General features: G+C 38.8%; 1 pseudogene; it reads right to left on the reverse strand.

Annotated features, from left to right (window-relative positions):
• Nucleotides 1-8,402: 8,402 nt before the first annotated feature.
• On the reverse strand, nucleotides 8,403-16,895 carry LOC126059451 (olfactory receptor 9K2-like; annotated as a pseudogene).
• Between the last annotated feature and the right edge of the window lie 251 nt (nucleotides 16,896-17,146).

The raw sequence follows: 17,146 nt of genomic DNA on the forward strand, positions 1-17,146 counted from the left end.
AAGAAACAGTTGCAAACATTCATTAATAATCAAACATGGAATGTACAAAGTATGAATCTAGGAAAATTAGAAATCGTCAAAAAAGAGATGGAACGCGTAAAGATCGATATCCTAGGCATTAAAAAATTAGTAAGCTAAAATGGAAATGGTATTGGCCCTTTTGAATTGGACAATCCTATCGTCTCCTAAGCAGGGGATGACAAAACATCCACTTTTCTATGCTTTTAAACAAGATTTTAACAAAGTCTATTTCTGAATAAGTTGGAATTCCAAATTACTGTTTTTACTATTCTGTTCATTTTCACTCTGGACTGAGACTGTAACACTTTCTAATGGCTTATGCTCATATCTTATGTCTCTTTCATCAACTTTTTGCCAAATTCAGGCTTCAAATTCAGAATAATGAAACAGTTTAGATCTTTCCCAGACAACAGTTACAAAGACTTTTACCCAAACGTTTTAACAGAAGAATTTCATGACATTTTCCAAATTTATAATTAACTGATCATTATGGTGAAAGCCTTCCTGTTTGTCAAGCCTACAAATGAAAAGAAGTGGTAAATCTAAAAGAGATAGAAGCACCACCCTGTCCCACCACAGCAAAGTCTCAAAAAGCTAAATAAAACAGAGACAAACGTCAGTCCTGGGACCCTAAACATCAAACGGAGAGACAAAGAACTCAACCACCAAGCACAGAATAGAATAAGAAGAAACTGACAGAGAACACAGAGTGAGGAAAGATACAAGTGGAGGTACCCTATCAGCTAACGCAGCATGGATTAACCATCTTGGACTCCTGTCAGAGACCAGCATACAGAGAATAGGGAAAGCAGAGTCACAGAGCTCCCAGCAAAAGACAGAGCACCTGGTAACCAATGATACAGGCTTTCCCACACCCCATCCTTCCTTCGCCTTCTTGGCATCTGCCGCTTTCCAGCAGGCCAAGTAACGACTTCCCAGAGGGCCAATCCGCCACTTTCCAGCAGGCCCCAACCGTGGCCCAGGAACCACCAGCCCTGTGCCATATGGATTCACTGGGTCCACACCAGCAGGCTCCTTCAGTGTCATTTCTTTGCTTCTGGCGTTGCTTTTTTCAGCTTCTTTTGGTTTCTTTCCTGCCTTTCACCTCCTCTCCCTCCTTTCTATCAAAGACTTCACTCCATGTGCCATCTTTGCTTCTTTTTGACAGGCTGTGAATCTCGTTGCTTGGCTGGGGAACTGCTTCCTCAGTCTGTGCCAACACCCTGGTGGGATCCCTGGGAACTTCTTTTTTTCCTCTTTCTCTTTGATTTGTTTTTCTTTCATTTTTTTTCATTTCTCAGTTTCTCGTCTCTTTCTACTTACCTTCTTTTCCTGTCTCTTGAATACCTGGTGCTGTGTGTCATCTCTATCCATTCTAGCCAGGCTGTATTTGGCGGTTTGGGAGCCACTTTCCCAGTCTTTGCAGCAGCACCAGTGGGATCCCTGGGAGCATTTGTTTTTCTTATTTCCTTTTTGTTTTTCTTCTTTTCTCATTTCTTGTGTCTCCACTCCAACAACAGGCTCCCTGAGCACTTTCTCTTTTTTTTGGCTTCTGTTTCTCTCTCCTCTTTCTTTTTTTCCCATACCCAACAGAGCTCCACACATCTAACTCCCTTCTCCTCCTCCCTCCTGTCTATCTGCACCGTGTTATGAACATCGCACTTCCAAGCAGCACAGGCATGGTGTACTGGAACCTGCCCTGCACTTACCCCGGCATGCCCTGTTGGCCCCAGTACATAGCACAAACAACTCATCCAAGCACCTCCCCTTCAGCTGGACCTGCCATGCTGCACCATAACTGAGCGACTTGCCCTGCCCATTGCACAAGAAGGTGAAAAGTATCGTGTATACAAGTGAGCAAACAAGAAAGAATGCATAATCCACCTGCTCAGACATAACCAAATAAAACAATAAAGCAGGACAAAACAAAAAATGTATAATTAATGTAAAAAAGGAAAATAACTACTCAATGTCGCCAAGGCAGGTGACAATATCAAAACACATAAAAAACAGGACTGGTCGGTTCCAGTAGACATCCAAAAAAAAAAAAAAAAGCACCAGATGACTTTCCAGTAGAAGAAAAGGCACTGGAACTACCTGATAGGGGATTCAAATCTCTAATATTCAGAGCTGCCCAGGAGTTGAAAGAAAAAGCAGACAAAAATGAGGAAAAAATAGACAAATTCATGGAAAATGCAGACAAATCCATGTAAAATACAGAAAAAAGATAAAATAATTTCGGAAAATAATACAGGAACAAAATGTCAAAATTAATTCACAACTGGAAATCTTACAAAAACAACAATTAGAAATCCAAAAAATAACAAGATTTCAGAAATGAATAATGACATAGAAGGTCTAAGGTGGAGGTGTGAAACAATAAAAGACAGGATTAGCGAAATAGGACACAAATACTTGGATACTATTTTTGAGGAAAAATCTGAAAAAAGAATGAAGAAAAATGAACAAACCCTGACAATGATGTGGAATACAATCAAAAGCAAAAATTTGCGAGTGATTGGCATTCCGTAACAGGCAAACAAAATGTAAAACACAGAGGATCATTGAAGAATTGCTTATAGAAAACTTTCCCAATACCATGAAAGATGAAAAGCTGACCATCCACAAAGCTCAATGAATCCCATATGGGATAGCCCCCAAGAGAAAATCACCAAGACACATCATAATCACACTGTCTAAAACCAAAGACAACAAAACAATCCTGAGAGCAGCTAAAAAAAAAAAAAAAAAAAAAGTCACGTACAGAGGGGAAACGACTAAGCTCTGATTATTCCGTAGAAACAATGCAGGCAAGAAGGCAGTAGGATGACATATATAAAACCTTGAAAAAATAAAATTGCCAACCAATAATAATATGTACTGACAATTCTCATTCAAATATGATGGTGAAATTGGGACATTTCCAGATAAACAGAAATTGAGAGAATATGTAAAAACCAAACCAAACTTACAATAATTATTAAGGAAGTCCTTTGTTCTGAGAACAAAGAACATCAGACCACAGCCTGAATCTAAGACACAAGAATGCACCAGCCAGATACCAACCAACCTAGGAAATGAACTCTCAAGGGCTATTCAAAACCAAAACATTTACAACAGGGAACCAGAGAGGTTAATCTGTAAATGACAACAATTTCAGAACAATAAAAGAGGAAATAAAGAGTGTGGATACAGAATTTTCTAACGGAGAGGAAGGAAAGGTGATACCAAGTAATAATAATAAAAAAATTCAAACCTGGGAAGAGAAAGGTAAATTTCAGGGTAACCACAAAGAAAGTTAACAAACCTACTCATCAAAATAAAGAAGAAAAACATAAAGTCTCAGTAAACACAAAATCTACAAAAAAAAATAATAATAAATTAAAAAAAAAAAAAAACCCACAAACAAATTAGCACAGGAGAGTAGGAAAAACAAAGAAATTATCAGCACCACAAAAAAAAAGCACTACAAAATAATAGCAATAAAAGCACCTATCAAAAATTAAAAAAAAAAAATTTTTTTTTTTTTAAATTATAGCAAACGTAAATGGCCAAAATGCACCCATAAAGAGACAGAGGATGACAGAATGGATAAAAAAACAAGAGTCATCAATATACCGTCCACAAGAGACATACCTTAGAAACAAAGATATAAATTTATTAAAAATCAAAGGACGTAAAAAACATTATCAAGAAGCAGCTACCAAAAAAGAGTAAGAGTGGCAATACTAATCTCAGATAAAATAGACTTTAAAACAAAATCTGCCATAAAACACAAAGGGGGACACTATATAATGATTAAAGGGATGCTCTATTATGAAGGCTTAACCATAATAAACATCTGCACACCCAATGACAGGGCTTCAAAATACATAAAGCAAACTCTAACAGCACTGAAAAAGGAAACTGACAGTTTCACTATAACAGTAGGAGACTTCAACACACCACCCTTGGTAAAGGACAGAGCATCTAGAAAGAAACTCAACAAAGATACAGAAGATCAAAGGCCACAATCAGGCAACTTGAACTCAGAGACATATATAGAACACTCTGCTCAACAGCTTCAAAATACACATTCTTTCCCAAGGCACATGGAATGTTTTCCAGAATAAACCACATCTTAGGCCACAAAGCAACCATCAACAAAATCCAAAACACTGAGATAATACAAAGTGTCTTCTCTGACGACAATGCCATCAAGGTAGAAATTAACAACAGGAAGAGCAAGGAAAAAAAGTCAATTACATGGAAACTGAATAACATCCCATTTAAGAACAACTGGGTAATAGAAGAAAACAGAGATGGAATCACAAAATTCCTAGAATCAAAAGAAAATGAAAATACATCATACCAAAACATTTGGGACACAGCAAAAGCAGTTCTCAGAGGTAATTTAGAGCAATCGATGCACACGTTAAAAAAAAGAAAGAAAGGGACAAAATCAAAGCATTAGCTACACAATTTGAATGAATAGAAAGAGAACAGGCAAAAAAGTCCACGGCCACCAGAAGAAAGCAAATAATAAAGATCAGAGCAGAAATAAATAAAATGCAGCATAGAATTAAAAATATATATATATTAGAATCAACGAACCAAAAGTTGGTTCTTGAAAAGATCAAAAAAATCGACAAACCACTGGACAAACTGACAAATGAGAAACAGGAAAGGATGCAAATAACCCAAATAAGAAATAAAATGGGGGACATTACTACAGACCCAACTGAAATAAAAAAGGATCATAACAGAGTTTTATGAAAAACTATACTCCAATAAATTTGAAAACCTAGAGGAAATGGACAAATTTCTAGAGACACTGTACCTACTCAAACTAACACAAAATGATGCTGAAAATCGGAACAGACCCATACCAAGAGAAGGGGTTGAAAAGGTAATCAAAAAAACTCCACGCCCCCCCCCCCAAAAAAATAAAGCTCTGGACCAGATGGCTTCACTGGAGAATTCTACTAAACATTCAGAGAAGAGCTTACACCAGTACTACTTAAACTATTTCAGAACATAGAAAAGGAAGTGATATTTCTGAATTCAATCTATGAAGCCAGCATAACCCTGATACCTAAACCAGGCAAAGATACCACAAAAAAAGAAAATTACAAACCAATATCTCTCATGAATATAGATGCAAAAGTTCTCAACAAAGTTCTAGCCAACAGAATGCACAATCATACCAAAAAAATAATACACCATGACCAAGTAGGATTCATACCAGGTATGCAAGGATGTATCAACATTAGAAAATCAATCAGTGTAATTCACCACATAAATAAAAGGAAAGAAAATAATCATATGATCATCTCAATGATGCAGAAAAGCTATTCGACAAAGTCCAACACTCATTCCTGAAAAACTCAATAAAATAGGTATAGAAGGGAAATTTCTTGACATAATAAAGGGCATATATCCAAAACCAATGGCCAACATCATTCCTAATGGAGAGAAGTAGAAAACATTCCCCTTGAGAATAGGAACAAGGATGCCCTTTATCACCACTCCTACTTAACACTGTGCTGGAGGACCTAACTAGAGCAATAAAGCAAGAAACAGAAATAAAGTGCAACCAAAGTGGTAATGAAGAAGTTAAACTGTCCCTATTTGCAGATGATATGACACTATATATAGAAAACCCAAAAAACTCCACGAGAAAACTACTGAAAGTAATAGAAAGATTCAGCAGAGAAGCAGGATACAAGATAAACATTCAAAAATCAGCTGGATTCTTATACACCAAAAAAAAAAAAAAAGAATGATGAAAAGGAAATTAGGAAAAAAATAGCATTTATAATAACCCCTAAAAAAATAAAATACTTGTGAAAAAATCAAGCCAGGAATGAAAAAGACCTATACAAAGAAAAACACAAAACACTACTGCAAGAAACCAAAAGAGATCCACATAAATGGAAAAATATACCACGTTCATGGATAAGTAGACTCAACTTTGTGAAAATGACAATTCTACCCAAAGCGATTTACAAATGCAATGCAATACCAATCCAAATACCAACAACATTCTTTAAAGAGATGGAAAAACTTATCATTAACTTTATATGGAAAGGAAAGAATCCCTGGATAAGTAAAGCACTATTAAAGAAGAATAAAGTAGGAGGATTCATACTACCTGACCTCAGAACCTGCTATATAGCTATGGTAGTCAAAACAGCCTTGTACTAGTACAAGATTGACAGATACATCAGCCAATGGAACAGAATTGAGAATCCAAATGTAAATCCATCTACCTATAGTCACCTGACTTTGGCCAAGGGCCCAAAGTGCATCAAATGAGGAAAAGGTAGTCTTTTTAACAAATGGTGCTGGCAAAACTGGGTGTCCACCTGCAAAAAAATAAAACAGGACCAATGCTTCGTATCATATACAAAAACTAATTCAAAGTGGATCAAAGACCTAAATATAAAGCCAAAAACTATGAAGTTCATAGAAGAAAAAATAGGATCAACATTAGAGGCCCTAATACATGGCATTAACAGGATATAAACCACAATCAACAACACACAAGTGCCACAGAATAAGCTAGATAACTGGATCTTCTAAAAATTAAACATACACTCATCAAGAGAATTCACCAAAAGAGTAAAAAGAGAACCTACAGACTGGGAAAAAATTTTTGCTTATTACAAATCAGACAAAAGTCTAATCTCTAAAATCTACAAGAAAATCCAACACCTCTACAGCAAAAAGACAAATAATCCAACTAAAAAATGGGCAAAGAAATTAACAGACACTTCACCAAAGAAGACATTCGAGCGGCCAACAAACACATGAGGAAATGCTCACTATCTCTAGCCATCAGAGGAATGCAAATCAAAACCACAATGAGATACCATCTCACCCTGGCATTACTGGCATGAACCAACAGAAAATAACAAACGTTGGAGTGGCAGCGGGGACTCTTATGCACTGCCGGTGGGAATGCAAAATGATGCAACCATTTTGGAAAACGATATGGCGCTTCCTTAGAAAGCTAGAAATAGAAATACCATAACCCAAACCCAGTGCCGTCAAGTCGATTCCGACTCATAGCAACCCTATAGGACACAGTAGAAATACCATATGATCCAGCAATTCCACTCCTAGGAATATAACCTTTAGAAATAAGAGTCATCACACGAATAGACGTATGCACACCCATGTTCATTGCTGCATTGTTCCCAACTCCAAAAAGATGGAAGCAACCTAGATGCCCACCAACAGATGAATGGATAAACAAATTGTGGTACATGCACACAATGGAGTATTACGCAATGATAAAGAACAACGACGAATCTGTGAAGCATCTCATAACATAGATGAAACTAGAGGGCATTATGCTGAGTGAAATAAGTCAATTACAAAAGAACAAATATTGCATGAGACCACTACCGTAAAAACTCATGAAAAGGTTTACTTACAGAAAGAAACAATCTTTGATGGTTATGAGGGATGGGAGCGGCAGAGATGGGAAAACACTTAACAGACAATAGGGAAGTGGTAACTTTGGCAAAGGGTAAGACAGCACACGATACTAGGGTAGCAACCACAACCTGTACTAGGTCAGGCCAAGGTAGCTCCACAGTCACATCCAAACGCCCTACAGGACCGAATTGCTGGGTTGAGGGCTGTGGGCATGATGGACTTCGAGAATATCAAGCTCAATTGGCATAACGTAGTTTATAAAGAATATGTTTTACATTCTACTTTGGTGAGTAGCGTCTGGGTCTTAAAAGCCTGTCAATGGCCATCTAGGATACTCCACTGGTCTCACCCCTTCGGGAGCAAGGAATAATGAAGAAAACTAAAGACACAAGAGAAAGATTAGTCCGAAGGACTAATCGACCACATTTACCACGGCTTCCACCAGACTGAGTCCAGTACAACTAGATAGTGCCTGGCTACCACCACTGACTGCTCTGACAGGGATCACAACAGTGACCTGGACAGAGCTGGAGAAAAATGTAGAACAAAATTCTAACTCAAAAAGAAAGACCAGATTTGCTGGCCTGAAAGAGCCTGGAGAAACCCTGAGAGTATGGACCCTGATACACTTTCAACTCAGTAATGAGGTCACTCCTGAGGTTCACCCTTCAGCCAAAGATTGAACAGACCCATGGAATAAAACAAGACTAAAGGGGCACACAAGCCCTGAGGCAGGGACTGGAACCCAGGAGGGATCAGGAAAGCTGGTAATGGGGAACCCAGGGTTGAGAAGGGAGAGTGTTGTCATGTCTTGGGGATGTTAACCAATGTCATACAACAGTTTGTGTACAAGCTGTTTGATAAGAAACTAGTTTGTTCTGTAAACCTTCATCTAAGTTTGAATTTAAAAAAAGATAAAAAATAAAAAATAGATAAAATAAAATCAACAACGCAATTGGTAGAAGATAAACGATAATCAAAGCATGGTATTTTTCTTCTCTAGAAAATTTTTTACAGCCTCTCTGACATCTTTGTTTCTCAGAGAGTAAATCGAAGGATTCAACATGGGGGTGACTAGGGTGTAACATAAGGAGGCCACTTTACTCATTTCAGGAAATCTGTCAGGAGTGAGATACATAAAAAAGACAGCACCATACAGCACACTCACGACTCTCAGGTGAGAGCTACAAGTGGAGAAGGTTTTCTTACGTCCCTCAGTGGAGCGTATCTTGAGAACTGTAGTCACAATACACATATAAGAAACAATAATGACTCTGATGGTAGGCAAGATGATGATGGTACAAATAGAAAAAGACACCACTTTATAGATAAAGAGATCAGAACATGAAATCCTCTGAAGTGGGTGAATATCACAGTAGAAATGGTCAGTGGCCCGAGAAGCACAAGAGGATAAGGTGAATGTCATGCTGGTCTGAAGAACTCAACTGATGCAGCCACAGAAATAGGAACCAGCCACCAACTGAGTGCAAAGATCTGTTGACATCTGAATAGAGTAGAGGAGTGGATTGCAGATGGCAATGAAGCAGTCATAAGCCATGGCTGCCAGGAGAAATCCCTCAGTCACAATAAAGAGGGCAAAGAGAAAGAACTGAGTCACACAGGCTGCAAATCAGATGGACTTGCTCTCGGACCAGAAGTTGATCAGGGCCTTGGGCACAATCACAGATGAATAGAAGAGATCAATGAAGGAGAGGTTGCCTAGGAAGAAATACATTGGTGTGTTCAGCCGGGGATCAGTCATGATAATGGCCATCATCCCAACATTCCCTAGAAGAATTACAGCATATACGAGCAGAAATAGCAGGCAAAGGAGAATACGCAGGTCTGGGCTGACTCTGAAGCCAACAAGAATGAAGTCAGTCACTTCCGAATGATTCCTCCTTTCTCTGGTGCTGAGAGGCACCAGGCAAAATAAAGGAAGGAATGCTTTGATTTGACCCTAGTGTTACACTTAATTCTTTAGTGTTAGAATTTAAAGCTACTTTGTAATAATTCTTAATTTTAGCCTTAAAACAGAGATACTGTGACATAAATGGAAGCCAGTTACAATTGATAATGAATTCAAAGGTTAGTTTCATTTCCTAATTCCAGCAATTGGTGGAATTAACTCTTTTGTCTCTGTTCGAGTGCAAAGTCTTTCCACCGCAATGCATTTCACATTTACAAGTACCACTTCTCTATGTATTTTCCACCCATGATTTACACAATAACTTCAATATCATGAAACGGTTGTTGAAAGTGAGCAAAAATAACTGACATTTTCTAAACAATTTATATAGTCTCAGTTTGGAGATAGAGGGGGCTTCATTGGCCAAAGTGAGGAATAATTCAGTACCAATGAATACGAAGAATGTGAACGAACTGAAAAATCACCTAGGAGATGCAATTACTTTTTGTGGGTCACAGGTACTATATACCCTCTAGGAGAAAAGTTGTGCACATCAAAACACAAAAATAATTTTCCTGCCCTTACCAGGATTTCTCTTCTAGATGGACTCACAAAGCCCTAGCATAAACAAAAAATTTCTGCATTTCCTGAGCCCAAGGCTTACAGTTCTTGGAGAAGAAGACCATACACAGTTTAGCTAGAGGACATATTTTAGAAATGGACACAGAACAAAAAGATACACATGAGGAAATCCTTGAAAGCATATTTGTTTATCTTCAATATACCTTTCATGGGCATCGTTAATTCATTCACCACACAGCTCAATTAGACTTTGAACTCCTTGTAATAACAATATGGCCTACCCTTTCTCTTGCCTCAGGCCTTTATATGCATAATTTTCTCTAAGCAATAATTAAAACCAAACATTTATGCAGTATTTATTATATGCCAGGCCCTTTTCTAAGTAACTTACAGAATCTATACAATAATAATATGAGAGAGGTCCTATGATGTTCCCTAGTGTACAGATGAGAAAACTGAGGCACTAATATATGAAGAAGACTGTTGAATGTCAACTGCTAATGTCAGAAGCAGAATCTGAAGCCAGGAAACCTCCAGAATCCGGCTCTTTATTACTATACTACACCACATTTTGATAAGGGGCACTTCCAGTGTCCTTACCTGACTTACTATAGAGGTGAGTTGAAGTTTCACATCTTCAGAATAAGCTACCTAATTCTCCAGTCTGCACCAAAACATCTTTGTATACATCATGCTTCCAAGGTTATAGCTGTCATCAGAGTATTTCAATACTCTTTCAATACAAACAGGTAGTCCATTTATGACCTATTATTTTAAAAGGTACTTTTACCTCGTATCCTCTTGTAACTTCTTAGATTCAGTTAAAAGTGAAGAATTGCAATGTTTTCCTCCCTAGACAATAATTTTCTTAAGATCAAAATTCAGCTTGGTTTCTGTATATCGTCAGCATCAGCATAACGTTCTGTGTCTGACAATTGTAATTAATCAGTACATATTTATTATACAGGTAATATGGAATGATAACTGAGCATGAAGATTCATAGAAAAACTTGAGGGCTCTGTAATAGTTCCAGGGTTAGTACTGGGTTCAGTGTAAACAGACCTAAGTCTCAGTTTGCTTCTCTCACTTTCTGACTGGGACCCTGGACCAGTTACTCATGCTGTCTATGTCATCCTCATATACAAACTGGGGATAAAAATAATATAACCCTCAAAGGTTTCTTGGGGATATAAAAAGAGATAATGTATGTAAATCAGTTAGCATCATTTTTGGCAGAGAAAGCACTCAACAAATGTGAGTTATTCTTTTTATTTTTTATTATACCTTACCTTCTCAATCTCACAGTTCACACCAAAAGAATTGGTGCTAATGAGGTTTATATTAATAATATATAAAGGTGCTTTTGGATTAACCATTTGAAGCTGAAGGAATGAATCAAAGAAATTGTAACAAGCTTAAAAAGAAAAAAACTGAAGTACAATATTTTGCCTAAGGGAGAAGATGGCAGAGAAAAATGGCATTTTGTGTTAATGTTATTCAAGAATATATTAATGTTGAAAATAAAATATTTACCAGCCCCATGAAAAATTAAATATGCAAATAATGTATTGTCAACAGAATTTTAATTAGGTGATACTTAGTGTCTGGAGAGTTGTGAGGTAGTTAAGCAGTGAAAACACAGCCTGTAATAGTCATGAAATATTATTTTTAATAAGACATTTTATTTATTAACCTTAGGAGCAAAAATACAGATTATTGTAAGATTTACTCCTAATAAACTAAGCAAACTTTAATAGGTTTATGACTGAAAACATTCACACATTAAAAAGATAACACTTCTTACAGCAGCCAACAAGCAAGCAGTCCATTTATGACTTAATATTTGTCAAAAATGCACGTGTTTTAAAAGTTACTTTTACCTTGTATCCTCTGGTAATTTGTCAGATCCAGTTAAAAGTGAAGAATTCCAATGTTTTCCTCTTGTTATTGTTTTTACTCTGGGAATGGTAAACATAAAGTTAATCAATGACTGTGCCACAACCTCAAGTGCTGAAAATCAACTCTTTGAGATAAAATGAACTACAAAAAAATTCCCAAATACATGTTCATTATCCCAGTTTTATATTCTTTCCATATAGGACTGGAATTTGTTTTCCTCATTGCTCTATTTAAATTATTGGCCTTTCCTTTAATAGTTTGTTCCATGAAAAATGCTATAGGTCTTTTTAGAAGAGAGATGAAGTGAACTTTCCAAATTATGCTCTGCCATACTGAAGTAATTCCAGAAATTATATTCTGTAGTCATGCGAAGTAAACCTGAGGAATCAATCCGCGGGATATTCTCTCGCCTCCATTTCTGGATGCTTATACTCTTTCAACGAAGAAACAAAGATTGCCATGGATATGTAAGAAAAGTAGAGGCGCTGAGCCAAAGGTAATGCTGACAGTCTGCCAAAACATCTGCAGCAGTTATCCACAATGGATTTGATTGGACATAGCAGTGCAACATTTTCAAATAATTGCAGCATTGAGGCTTCCCTCATCTTCTGGGAAAGAAGGAAGTTTAAGTCAGTTATTAAGACATCTAGACCTAGGCTCCATGAGGACCACAGAGGCTCTAGACTAAAACATAATAACAATAGAGTCTAGTAGAAGTCAAAGTGCATACGAAGAGTTTTATGGGTCCCTGTTTGTGGGGATCCTTTGGGAGGACAAAAGAGATCTGTCAATTTTGATTTCTTCACTGAAAAAGAAGCATTTTAAATGTATTATTAGAGCAAAGTTTTGGTTGGCAAAAGAAATAGATAGGAAATATTGTACTTCAGAATAAATTTTCTATTCGTTTGGTCTTAGCAGTAATCTTAATGCCTTGAAATGTACCTAGCAGGGTGACTCAAACCTTTTATGAGGATCTGAGCTTTGTGTTCTTGTCTCTGATGAAGTACTCTAGTTGCTCATTAAGATTTACCATCAGACATGACAGTACTAGAAGGCATTCTGAAAAATTCCCTGGGTTACGGCTGTACTCCTCCTTCTCTCCTTATTAACACTTTCCTTGGCTAATCAGAATCTGTCACCCAAAAGAATACAAAGCATCCATTGTACCTCTTGGTTCAATGAAAAGAAGAATCCACAAGTGTCCAGAAGAGTCTCAATTTGTAGTGTATTTTAGAAATTGATTGTCCCTTTGTAAAACTATTCCTCTTTTGAGTAGAAATTATCAGAGTCCAAAGACATATGGGTAGAAAAAAAAAAAAGGTACAAGGAGTTTAGTAGATTTTAAAGTGACATTCCCAATTTTACCCCTAGCACTTAGACTTGCAGTCTGGTTATCGGAGAAATAACCTCATACATTGGTTCCTAATACAGAACACAGATCACATGTGGATGACAGTGACCCAGGCTCTCATGATGTTGACATCAATACTTGATCCAAGAACTGATTCTTCAGTGAGCGATTACGCCACTCCAGTAATGCATCAGATTCTCTTTGATTAGTTGCATGAACAGTCTATCGAATTTCATGGGTATGAGTTCATTGCCTTCCTATTCTTGTAAAATGAGTACCTTGCTACAATGCAATAGTGTAATATAGCATGACAGTGATTAAAACGTTTGTTTATTCCATATCAGGCAGTATTAACTGAAGCAACTTGAACAGAAAAAGCAACATCTATATACTTAGAGCAGTGTCCACACAAATTGCTCTTCCCTCTCATGGAAAAGTTCCAATGAGATTCGCCTGAAAATTGTTAGCTGGCTGGTAGTTCATTCCATTGATGAATTAACTGAATGGGAAGTGAAGTGAATAGGAAAGAGACTAGAAGATAACAGGTCATCACCTTCACCAGATTATTGAGAATGTAATTTTCAAAGTATTCATATGGGAAACTAATATTCCCCATTTTTCTAACCACTTAGGTCCATCCATAAAGAAACCACTTGGTCAATAATCCTCCAAACTTTTTGCTTCCCAAGCTCCTGGTGATTCGGTTAAATCATCAGCCACTGCTCAAACGTCATTGTAGGTGAACATCTCTGTCGTACTTCCAGGCAAACTGACCAAGATACACAGCTTGAAATTATGTGCACTAAGGATACTTTCATTACAGGAAACAGCCTAAAGTTGGAATAGTAAGCTATATTGTCCATTTCCTTCCGATACCCATATTCAATGCTGCAGCATCTATAAACCGGGCTGCATTTAATTTTTTCCTTAGAAACTCTGAATACAGAATGTTTCGTGCTAATAGGTATAGGCTGAGATACAGATACACTAGAATATAAATCATTACTCATAAAACTTCAGCCAGTTATCATATATACCATTTGCCCTTAATAACAATTCTGTCAAACCCAAGTATATGCCTGAAGGATTATATACCATATGTTCACCTTAACACAGTCATTTGTATCCATAGTAAAGAATACAGGGCCCAAGTTAGGAGCTTTTGATCAAAAGATAACTTGCAGGAAATTTGCTTTTCTAGAAACCTCAGAAGACAGTGCTGTGATTTTTCCAATCAGGGTTTGTAATAGTTTCCACAGAACATCTGATAGTCCATAAAGACTCAAAGCATCCCTGGATATTCTTATTCATGAGTTCAAAGAAGCCACACTTCTCTTCCTGAAGAAGCCGAACCAGCTGAAGAACACTGTCATTTTATGGCCCATGGAAAGTTGGGTGCTTCTTTGAGGGGTGGGGCCATATCGGGGACTCAGTGTTGGTCTCTGCTGCTGGCAGACTGGGCACTTGGCAGTGGCTATCACCAAGTCTGCGTTGATAAGTAGAAGTCTATGTTGCTGGGCCCATGCATAACCTCCATCCCTGCCATCATGGCCACTTTGTTCATGAGCAATGATGGGAATACCTGGGAAAGGAGAATGAGTGGTTTCCACAAAACACGTCATCCTACCCACTTGATTGTTAAAGTCTTCGTCTGCTGAGGTCACTCTTTAGTGAGCATTCACATAAGGCACAAATATCTTCACTTCTTTGGCCCATTCAAAGAGGTATATCCACATACCACTTCCTCATAAATCCTTATCTCCAGTTTCCCAATCATGCACTTCCAAGTCCTTGACAATCCAGCTAAACCACTGGCCACAGCCCATGGATCAGTATACACACAATCGCACATCTGGCCATTTCTCCTTCCAAGCAAAGTGAACACCCAGGTGCACAGCTCAAAGTTCTGCCCATTGGGAGGATTTCCCTTCCCCACTGTCCTTCAGGGAGGTCCCAGCAAGGGGCTATAGTGCTGCTGCTCTCCATTTTCAACGAGTGCCTCCATATTGTGCAGAACCATCTGTAACCAAGGCATGAGTTTTCTCATCTTCAGTCACCTGACCATAAAGAGCTCCCATGAGGCCACAGTTGCAGACTGGGAGATGAAAAGTATGTGGCAGGAGTGGAGACCATGGCATCTGGGCATTTCCTCATGCAACTTACTTGTGCCTTCAGGTCCTGCTGAGGCCCGATCTTGTATATACCACTTCAATTAATGATGAAGTGCCGCTGGGCACATCCAACTTTATGACTCTGTGGGTCAGAAAACATCCAGTTCATAACGGGCAGCTCAGGCCACATGGTGACTCGGTGGCCCATGCATGAGCGTTCAGTCTCTACTAAGGCCCAGTAACAAGCCAAAAGCTGTTTCTCAAAAGGAGAGTAGTTAAATGCAGAGGATGGCAGGGATTTACTCCAAAATCCTACAGATCTGCACAGTGATTTACCAAGAGGGGCCCGTCCTTCTAAACAAGGATGAAGAAAAACGCATTGGCCAGATTAATGGCTGCATACCAGGTACCAGGAGGTGTGTTAATTTGCAGTTCACTCCTGCAAGGAAACTCCTCTTCCAAACTGATTGGCTGCTCACATCAGATCACAAAATGGAGACTGATTACATAATTTCTGCCAAACCCCTGAGAATCATGCCCTAACCAAACTGACACATAACATTAACCATCACAGTGGTGATGAAAATGTTCTGAAGTAGATACTGAGGATGGTTGAATAAGATTGTAAAAGTACATAAAGCCACTATGCTACATGCTTTAAAACTATTAAAACATTTTATTCTATGAGAAATCTACCTGTTAAAATAGTATAAAATATAAAGTGATCTGGAAAAATACTATGACAAAATCAAAAAAATTCCCACTCAGGTGAGTTGAAGAAAAGGTGTGGTTCTGGAGCTGAAATTCCCTAGCTGTGAATGAGGAGTGGCTGTGGAGGATGTGCAGCAAATGACTCAACCTCTGGTGACCGAGGCACAGCTGGAGATGGAGGACCTGGCGCTCTATAGAGCTCTGATGTTGAGCAGGAGCAGAATCGATGTCAGGAGGTGGCCTGGGAGCCATTTCTGGAGGTGGCACAGGATTCAAACCTACCCCTCCAGCTGTCTGTCCATCTGATATTGGTGACGGAAGAGTTGGTGCACTATGGATATCCAGTGTTAGCACAGGGGCAGGATCAACATCAGCAGGTGGTCCAGGGGCTGGTTCTGAAAAGGATCCACGACGTTCCTGTCCCCAGGAGGTCACAATCTGTAGGGGGGACACGAAGATGGATAAAAGAATGGAAACAAGTACATGCAAAGAGAAAAGCATATTTTATAGAGAAAATAAGGTGCTGTGAGATAAGGCTGGTGTGTGGTCCAAAAGACCTCATTACAGTGACATTTATGCGTGACCAGAATGACAGGAGGGACCAGCCCTGCACGAGTCTGGGGACAGTGTACCAGGGAGAAGACATAGCTGGTGCAGAGACTGGGAGGCAGATGTGAGTTTGTCCAGAATAGGGGTTGATATGCAGCCAGTACGGCTAGAGGGAACTGAGGAGGAGAGGAGGCAGGAAGGAGGAGGACAGGTCCAGGATCCATGACCTGGTGGGCTGGAGGAGTTATCTCCTGCTCTGTGATAACAACACCCCCAAAACTAATGACTCACAACACAACACAGCACACAGTCTCTGTAGGCCAGGAATCCAGGCATGGCTTACCTGGTGACTGCCCCAAGTTCTCAGGACCCTGTGGTTGTGGTCTCAACTGAGTCTTGACTGGGGAGGATCTGCTCCCTACTCACTTCCATGTTATGAGCAGGACTCTGTGAGCTGTTGGTCTGGAGGGCCTCACTCCCTCTCTGTCTGTTGATCAGGACCCTCCCTCAGGTCTTTGTCACATGAGTATCTCCATGGGCAGGTCATACATCACAGCTCCTTCCTGGGCAAAGAGAGAGAAATAAAT

The sequence above is a fragment of the Elephas maximus genome, chromosome 16, assembly GCF_024166365.1.
Source record: "Elephas maximus indicus isolate mEleMax1 chromosome 16, mEleMax1 primary haplotype, whole genome shotgun sequence".
In the NCBI taxonomy this organism is placed as follows: Eukaryota; Metazoa; Chordata; class Mammalia; order Proboscidea; family Elephantidae; genus Elephas; species Elephas maximus.